The 9,026-nt window shown below is 39.2% G+C and overlaps 1 long non-coding RNA gene across 1 annotated transcript; it reads right to left on the bottom strand.

Moving 5' to 3' along the window:
• Positions 1-3,849: 3,849 nt before the first annotated feature.
• On the bottom strand, positions 3,850-5,593 carry LOC147580031 (uncharacterized). The gene is made up of 2 exons (XR_015251866.1): positions 5,387-5,593; positions 3,850-4,296 (listed from the first exon to the last, which is right to left on the bottom strand). It is a non-coding gene; the product is annotated as an uncharacterized LOC147580031 (long non-coding RNA).
• Positions 5,594-9,026: the final 3,433 nt, after the last annotated feature.

Raw genomic sequence — 9,026 nt, 5'->3', positions numbered from 1 at the left:
TGAAACAGGCTCCAGGCTCCGAGCTGCCAGCACAGAGCCCAAGGCGGGGCTCAAACTCACGGACCGCGAGATCATGACCTGAGCCGAAGTTCGACGCTTAACTGACTGAGCCACCCAGGAGCCCTCATGAACTCTAATTTTCAAGAAAGAAAATAGCACAATTACAATAAGCTCTACCTAAATGTGTTTTTAAACACATTATTTATACCAAATTTTTAATGTGTAGTATTTTCAGTGTACCTGGTTTGGTTCGATCCCGCTAAACAAAAAAATTCTGCAAGGTGTATTTCTTCATGGGACTAGATCTATTCCCATGTTGTGAAGAAGCAAACTGTGTACTTACATTCTTCTTTCTTCTCACTTATGAATATAAAGTCAGGGACAAAATGTATCCTTGAGCAACAAACTAATTTGTGAAAAGGCTACACAATTAAACAAGCATTTTGCCAAGACAAAAAAAAAGTAATAAGGGAGCATGCAAGCACAAAAGAAATTGACTTTCAAGCTGTAAGGGCTGATTTGGAAAATTTTGAAGAGAGGTACAAGTCACATATAGTTATGTGACTCTTTTCCCTTAAAAATCCATTTTAATCATTTTCCTGTCATTAGACATTCTTCACCTTTCTTTTTATTATATTCCCTATACTGTACCTTACATCCCCATGTCTCATTTCTTTTAAAACTGAAGACTGGCCTCAGACTTCTTCACCCTTTCTTCCATCCTCCCCACTTCCCTTCACTCTGTGAATCACCAATTTGTTCACCGCGAGTCTGTTTCTGTTTTGTTTTGTTTAATTTACTTGTTTTTATTTATTTATTTAAAAATGTTTATTTATTGTGAGAGAGAGAGGGAAAGAGAGAATCCCAAGCAGACTCCACACAGTCAACACAGAGCTCGAATTGGGGCTCAAACTCACAAAACCGTGAGATCATGACCTGAGCCAAAACCAAGAGTCAAATGCTTAACTGACTGAGCCACCCAGGTGCCCCATCATTTGTTTTTTAGATTCCACACATAAGTTAAATCTTGTTGTATATAATATATACTTCTTGAACATGAGGCTATGTCATTATGTCTTTAACAAGGTTTCCTTTTGTATAGCAAAATTTTTGTTCAAGATACTTTTTTAGTTTTTTAGTTTAAATAATGTAAAAAAAAACCCCACTGGAGTAAAAATCTTTTAAAATAAGCAGCTTCTTTAAGGTATAATATACTTACAATAAAATACACCCATTTTAAGTTGTATTTCAAGGAATTTTAGAAAAAAAAACTACATGCCCTACATTCACTATTACAAATTAAAATACAGAATCTTTCGATAAAAGAAAGTGTCCCTTTGTGTTCCCCCCCTTCCCTGGCCTAGGCAACATCAATATGTCAATATAGATGGGTTGTGCCTGTTCTGGAATTTCACATAAATAGAATCACACGGTATGTATGCTTTTGGATTTGCATTGTTTTTACTCCTCATAATGTTTTTGATATGTTTCCACATTGTTGTGTATGGCAGAAGTTCATTACTTTTTTATTGTTGAGGAGTATTCTATGGTATGGATTTACCACTATTTGTTTATTCTTTTTCCCTTTGAAATATTTGCGTTGCTTTAGGTTTGGGCTGTTTTGAGGAACGCTGCTATGAGCATTTGTGTACAAGTTTTCCTCTGAAGATGCTTTCATTCCAAATACCTAGAATTGGGGTTTCTGGGTTATATGCTAAGTGAGTGCTTAACCTTTAAAAAAAGTTTTTTTTAATGTTTATTCTTGAGAGAAAAAGACAGAGCATGAGCAGGGGAGGGGCAGAGAGAGAGGGAGACACAGAATCTTAGGCAGGCTCCAGGCTCTGAGCTGTCAGCACAGAGCCCGAGGCAGGGCTTGAACTTACAGAGGAGACTGTGAGATCATGACCTGAGCCAGTCAGATGCTTAAAGGACTGAGCCACCAGGTGCCCCAAGTGAGTGCTTAACTTAAAAAAAAACCCACCAAATTGTTTTCCCAAAGTGATTTTCCATTGAACATTCCCACCAACAGTGGATCAGAGTTCCACTTGCTTCAAATCCTTGCCAACACTTGGTATGGCCAATCTTTTTAATATTAGCCCTACCGATATGTTGTACTGGAATCTCACTGTGACTTTAATTTGCATTTCCCTAATGACTCAAGTTGTTGAGCTTTTTCATATGCTTATGTGCCATCTGTATATCTTCTTTGCTGAGGTGTCTCTTCCAATCTTCCGCCTATTTTTTAAATGCGTTTTCTCCTTATTGAGTTTTAGGACTTTCTTTGCATCTCCCAAACACAAGTCTTTTTATCGGATATATTTAGTGCAAATCTTTTATTCCCATTTGTGACTTGTCTTTCCATTTCTTAATGGTATATTTTGAATATCAAAATGTAATTTTAAATGTAATGACATTTTTGACATTTTTCTTTAATGACTTGTGGTTTTTGTGTCCTATCCAGGAATTCCTACCAACAGCATGTCAATAAACTTTGCTAATTGATTAAGTGAAAAATGAATAGTATCTTGGTACTTTCTGAGATTAAAATATACTCAAATTCTATGACTTCACAGGACTATTGTGAGGATTAACTGAGGTCCATGTAGAACAATTAGCCTGGTCACTGGACACACTACTGTTTAACACATGTTAACTTTTATTAGGGTTATGTTTGTCAGAAACGTATATTTCTTTTTTTGTAAATTCCTTTGCACACAAAATTGTAAGTACTGTGTAAGCAGGAAACAACCCTTCTTTCCCCATTTTCATTGCTATTTTGTCCTCCAGTAATAGCATTTTGTCTTTCCAATTTTTCTCATTTTATTTTTTCTATGATTCCCACCTCCCCTGTGGTTTTCAGTTTTGGAAAGTCCTTTCTCATCCAGAATCTGTTCTAGATATAAGAATTTAATATATGATACATCGGCTAGTGCAACATGATGGAAAAACATGGGGCACGTAGGTGGCTCAGTTAGTTAAGCATCTGAATTTGTCTCAGGGCATGATCTCGCGGTCCGGGAGTTCGAGCCCCGCGTCAGGCTCTGGGCTGATGGCTCAGAGCCTGAGGCCTGCTTTGAATTCTGTATCTCCCTCTCTCTCTACCCCTTCCCTGCTCATGCTCTGTCTCTCTCTGTCTCTCAAAAATAAATAAATGTTAAAAAAAATTTTTTTTAATGATGGAAAAAAGAAATCAATAAGCTGGGGACTACTTACAAGGTATTTTAAAATTTAGAACCTTACTTCACATCACTATTTAAAATACGTTGCAGGTGAATTAAGGATCTCAAGTTAACAATAAATTGAGTTAACAATCTCAGTTAACAAAAGTAAAATGAACAGGAGTATGGCATCCCACCACCTTTGCCATAGTCTATTGGTCAGAAGCAAGTCTCATGTCCCAGCCAACTTGGAGGAGGAGACTGAAAAGGTCATGGCTCTGAGGAGGTCACATTAGCTTGCATCTGCTACAGCTATTGACGTGTGCTAACACTGATGAATTTCAAATTCATTATCCTGAGTGGAAAAAAAAAATAAAAATAGAAAACAAAAGAAAGCACTTACTTTGATTCCATTTACATAAATTATAGAAAATGCAACTAATCTCTACTGATGTGTTCCCCTCCAAGTACAACCTGGAAACTCAAGGGAGTTAATACCTTGTGGGGAGAATCCTTGGCCAGTAGGTGATGGAACCTTGGACAAATGCATCCTTTACCTTGCATCATTCTCCTCTGCCCTCACTTCTGCCCCCTAGGATGGTGTGGAATTAATACAGGGATTGCACATAGGCTTTCTGCCTGGGGCTCTGCTTCCTGGGGAGCCCAGGCTAAGGCACCACTTCAAAGAAAATGTTTTCCTAGTTATTATGTATTTATTTCCTAGTTATTATGTATTTCCTAATTATTATCCATAAGAGACATTCTTAAACTGCTCTGTTACCACTTACAGATATTAATGTGCTAGAACATGACATACTGTCCAGTCACCCCTCTCTGGCTGCATGGGGAATGGCAAGAAATCTGTAGCAGGAGTCACGAAGGCAAGTGTCTGGTAAAATCTGATGTTGGCATAATCTTTCCTTAGTTGGCGTAACCTTCCAGGTGTGGCTACCACTAGGTGGATATTTTCTTCCTTCCTGTCTTCTTTTTTAATCTCCTTCTCATAAAGCAAACAAAAAACTGAACTAAAACCAAAATGCTTTCATCAAGTCAGGGTGGGATCCTCCTCCGTGTCTTAGTATGCCACATAACTTCTCATCTTCAGATCACTATATTTGGCCTCTTCTCTTGCTGTTGCCTAAAGGATGCGGAAAACATGTATGAGAAATTAGCCCAAACACTAGTCTCCAGGAACAACAAACCTAATGATGTGGTGCCACACCAAGCTGATAGGCAAAGCTCCGTCTTCGTCCTCCCTGGAGTCAGCGAGACTAAAACTCTGAGAATACATTGTAATTCAGTACCAACATCCTACTAATGTTGGAAGGTCCCTGTGTGCTGTGACTGGAGTCACACAAATTCTGCCTTTCCTCCAAAAGCTATTTCATTAGCTTGCTAAGTTTCTTGAAATTCTCTGGAGTTTCTTCTTTAGCTTAATAGATATCTGTCAGAGACCTTGTTAAATTGCAATACGTTATCTTGTAGTGCTCAAACCTTAATGCAGGCCCACTTGTTGAGTGTATTAGAACAGATTTGTTTACCAGTTTATGAGAGAACTTTACTTTCAAGAAATAGTACACAGGAAAGGAAACTTTTGCGGGGTGGGGAGGGAAATTTGGCAAAGATTCCAGGAAGGGTCTGGAAAATGGGAGGGCACTGCGTAGATTAGAATAAGGTAGGTTCGTGTAACAGATCGATCCCCAAAGCTTTGTGGCATTAGAACAAAGGTCATTTCTTGTTTACAGAGCAGTCCACGTTGTTCCACATGGTCTTCGAGGGACTAGGGCTGACAGTGGCAATGCCATCTTCAACACAGAACTTAAAAGATCACTCTGAGGGTTGTATCCAAATCAGGCATAAAGGCAAAATAGCATGGGGGAGCACAATTGGGAAGTCTTACGAGCCAGGTTTTGAGTTACGCTCCACTGGCCAGAACCTAATCACATGGCCTACCTATCCTCCAGCGAGGCTGGAGGATGTAGTCTAGCTGTGTGCACTGGAAGTTGAGGAAAGTAGATTTTAGTGAACAATAACAATCCATGAGAGCACAAGGACTGTATGGATCTTGGCCTTCAAGTTTACGAATTTTTGAGGCAACTAGAAATCAGATGGGAGATGAAGTTCAACATTAACTATCTACTGCCATGTAACAAATTACTACAAAACTTAATACATTAAAATAACACAATTTGTTTTTTGTTTCTGTGAGTCAGGAGTTCTGGACTCACTCGGCTAGGCAGTTCTGGCACAGAGTATCCCATGAGGTTACTTCAGATAGTGGCTGGGGCAGTATTCAACTGAATGTTGGACAGATCTTGAAGGATCCACTTCCAAGGTGGCTCACGTGGCTGGCTGTTGGACCAATTCTTCCTCATATGGATCTTTCCCTAGGGCCTCTTTTGTGCCTTCATGACATAGTTATGGGCTTCTTCCAAAAAAACTGAACTAAGAGAACAAGGTAGAAACTTCATTGTCCTTTATGACCTAGCCTAGGAAGTCACCTCTGCCGTATTCTATTGGTCACACAGACCAGCCATGTTTCAGTGTGAGAGGATACTACATAAAGGCATGAATACCAAGAAGCAAAGATCAGAGGGGACCATCTTAGAGGCTGGCAATGTAGGATTTCAAAGATCAACTAGAACTAACCTGCAATCAGCTGTTCTATCCGTTATTTTACTGCTTCATTGATGAACTGAATAAATTAGCTGTACACACTACAGGCAAACTAAGTCAATCTGTTCAAAGCCTATGTATCCACCTTTCTTGGGCATAAATCACTTGACACCTGAAATAAGTCACTCAATAATCTTTGAAGTAAGCATCAGGAAATATCTCCTTACTCTGATTTAAGTTCTTATTCTCCTCCAGTGAGCTCACTCCACCAGCATCCCTGACCAACCTGCCCAAGAAAGCACTTCTTAGATTTTAATCTGAGCTCCTCATACTTGTCATTCCCAGCATTCTTGTAATGCCCATATCTCACTTGTAATGCCCATATCTCACTAAGGACTTCAAATAGGAAATAAAACAGAAATGAGCCTTCTTCCTGTTTTCTCTCCAGAGTTTTTATTATGAATAGTCTGGAGTTTCTAAGAGGAAAACTGACACTTGAGGAGCCTGGCTATGATCAGGTGCTAGATTTCCTAAGAATGTGGCTGGTGTCGTATGTAGTGTTTGTTACCCTTCTTGCATAGAGAATAGTTAACTAGGAATCAAAAAGATCCAAATCGGCACGATGCCCAGTGGTGATAACTCTGAATCTCACACCATATAGGATATATCCAGTCACAGGCAAGCTCCAAAACAGTCTGCCCAAAAAACCAGACCAAACCAAAACAGCTTTATGCATCTAAAAGTACTAATCTGTAGCTGATAATCTGAACTTTCTGAAACGTTGATGCTTTGAAATTCTTTTTTAATCTTGGAATACTTTTATACCTTGACCTACATGTGAAGGTGCTATAAAACTAAGGTTACCTGGATGTTTCAATAAGGCAGGAAATTTTTTTATGCTCTATCCACCAAATGATCCACCTTAGCAAGCTGGTGTCTCCCATAATTCAGTAGGATGAAGCCACAGAAGTGTAATTCTCAGACAACAGAAGAGCAGTGCTCAATAAACAGAACATGGACTGTGGCAAAAACCAGTGTCACACCAAACCTGACAGGTCCAGTTGCCAGGCGGACCATGGACGGCTTCCTGGACTTTTCTGCCTTTTCTGCTCCTTTCTGGACGGGGATGTGGACATGAATGTCTTTGGGTGGCATCTCCTGAGAGTTATTCAGATATCTGGTAGGAGCACATTATTTTCATCGCCATAGTATCAACTTCACAATGGAAAATACTATCGGTGTTATTTATATTGCTTGGGTAGAAAAAAAGGGAATACTTCAGAAACTTTTCTGAAACTGTGATGGCCATGCAACATGACAGTGATGAATGCACAGTGCAGAAAGAGATGCTTCTCTCGGAGGACTCTGCAGCCTGGGCTTCAGAAATTGGAAGCTGCCTAAAAAGAAACTCAGATTGTCGGTATTTATTTATTTATGTATTTCTTCCGATAAGAAGAAAAATACTCATCAAGTGTGGATCAAATTAAAGTTGTTGCTTCTTCAAATAAAACACTGAGTAAATATATTTAGGTCTCCCTTCTGAATTTAGGATTATTTGCTGAGAATAATGTCTTCATCGTAGTCTTTCCTCCATGTATAAAAATGCTTCTTGAAGACTACACGTTCTTTTCTCTTGCACTTACCTCTGGCACAATTTACTTTTCTGGCCATTTCTTAATAAACAGTACTCAAATACATATTTGTTCAGAATTTCCTAGCATTTTTCATACAAATATATGTAAATTGGATGTATATGCTCTCTAAAATATATTTAGCAGATGGTAAGGAAAACCAAATTTAGAGATATTAGGTTCCTCCTCACATTTAAGATTGAGACTTAGATTCCCTTGACTAACTGGACTATCGCAATGCTTAACTGGTCAGCTGTCACTATTACATAATTCCAGCAACTTCTCTAGAAAAATTTCTTTAGAATTTCTCTGTACATTTGAAAAATGGCAGAGTGGACAACAATAAATGTAGCTTCGATACTGTCCTTGCGAAGTATTTTTTTAACCCCAACATTTAGCGACCGATATCCTGTAAACTGGTTAAAAGAAATGCTGGAATAATTCCACATTCCAGGGTAATTGCAGGATGTTAGATTCCTTCTGGTCCTTAACTATCGGGATCGGAGAATGGCAATAGTCTCCTTGATGTCCTCAGGATAAAGTGCCAAACCAAAAGGCAACGGAATCTGTCGGAAACCATTGGCTCTTTACCCCCGTGGACTAGAAAAGCTGCCGAAAGCAGACTTTACACAGCAAGATTTCCCCTACTTCTCCGAACATGCCACGCCAGTTGGAAACTTTCTAATCTTCTCTTTCGCATGTTCCTTCCCTTGCCTAGACCACAGAGGCCCCTGATAGTTTCCATGGCAAGTCACTGCTCATCCTGGCAAACAAGATTGTATCTCTCCAGAGCAATCTGTGGAAGTCTTACACTTGGCACGTCGCGTACCAAAAGCCTGCTTTATGACCATTGTCCTTTGGGGTGTTGTTTGTTTACATGATGGTCTTCCCTACTAGACTGTAAAGTCATTGAGGGCAGGGACTGTCGGCAGTGAACTCTTTCAGTGCCCAAGCTCAACTCAGCACGGCATGTAGCATATACTCAATAACTATTTGATAAAGAAATAAACAGGGGCACCTGGGTGGGTCAGTTGGTTAGGTGTCCGACTCTTGATTTCAGGTCAGATCATAATCTCACAGTTCATAAATTTGAGCCCCGCCATCAGTCAGCATAGAGCCTGCTTGGGATTCTCTCTCTCCCTCTCTCTACCGCTCCACTGCTCGTGCTCTTGCTTGTGCTCTCACTCTCTCCTGCTTTCTCTCTCTCTTTCTCAAAATAAGTAAACTTAAACACATTGTTTAAAGAAATAAACAAATTTTATATTCTTCAAGTGTGCTTCATATCCTTTATTAGGTTACCTCTTTTAAGATAAAAGACCTTGTTTTAGAATTTTGTACAAGTTTCTTCATTTCTATGGGAAATTTTGCTCTTGCCAAAGTTGGATGTCTTAATTTCCTTTCTATCAAAATTTCAAATTATGTACTTTTTTTTTTTCAAGTTCCATACTTTTTAGCCTATTATAAAGTGCAGCCACCAGTCTAAAATATTTAGGGATGCACCAGATATTTCATTTCGACCACTTGGCACACAAATACATCATGTAGCTGTACATAACAATGATAAATAGTATTATCTCACTGAAAGGTGGGGTCTATGCCCTTCTCTGTAATCTGAGTGGGC

Source organism: Puma concolor, chromosome B3, assembly GCF_028749965.1.
Source record: "Puma concolor isolate L17-30 chromosome B3, mPumCon1.1.hap2, whole genome shotgun sequence".
Taxonomy (NCBI): domain Eukaryota; kingdom Metazoa; phylum Chordata; class Mammalia; order Carnivora; family Felidae; genus Puma; species Puma concolor.
This window is presented reverse-complemented; position numbering and strand designations above follow the sequence as displayed.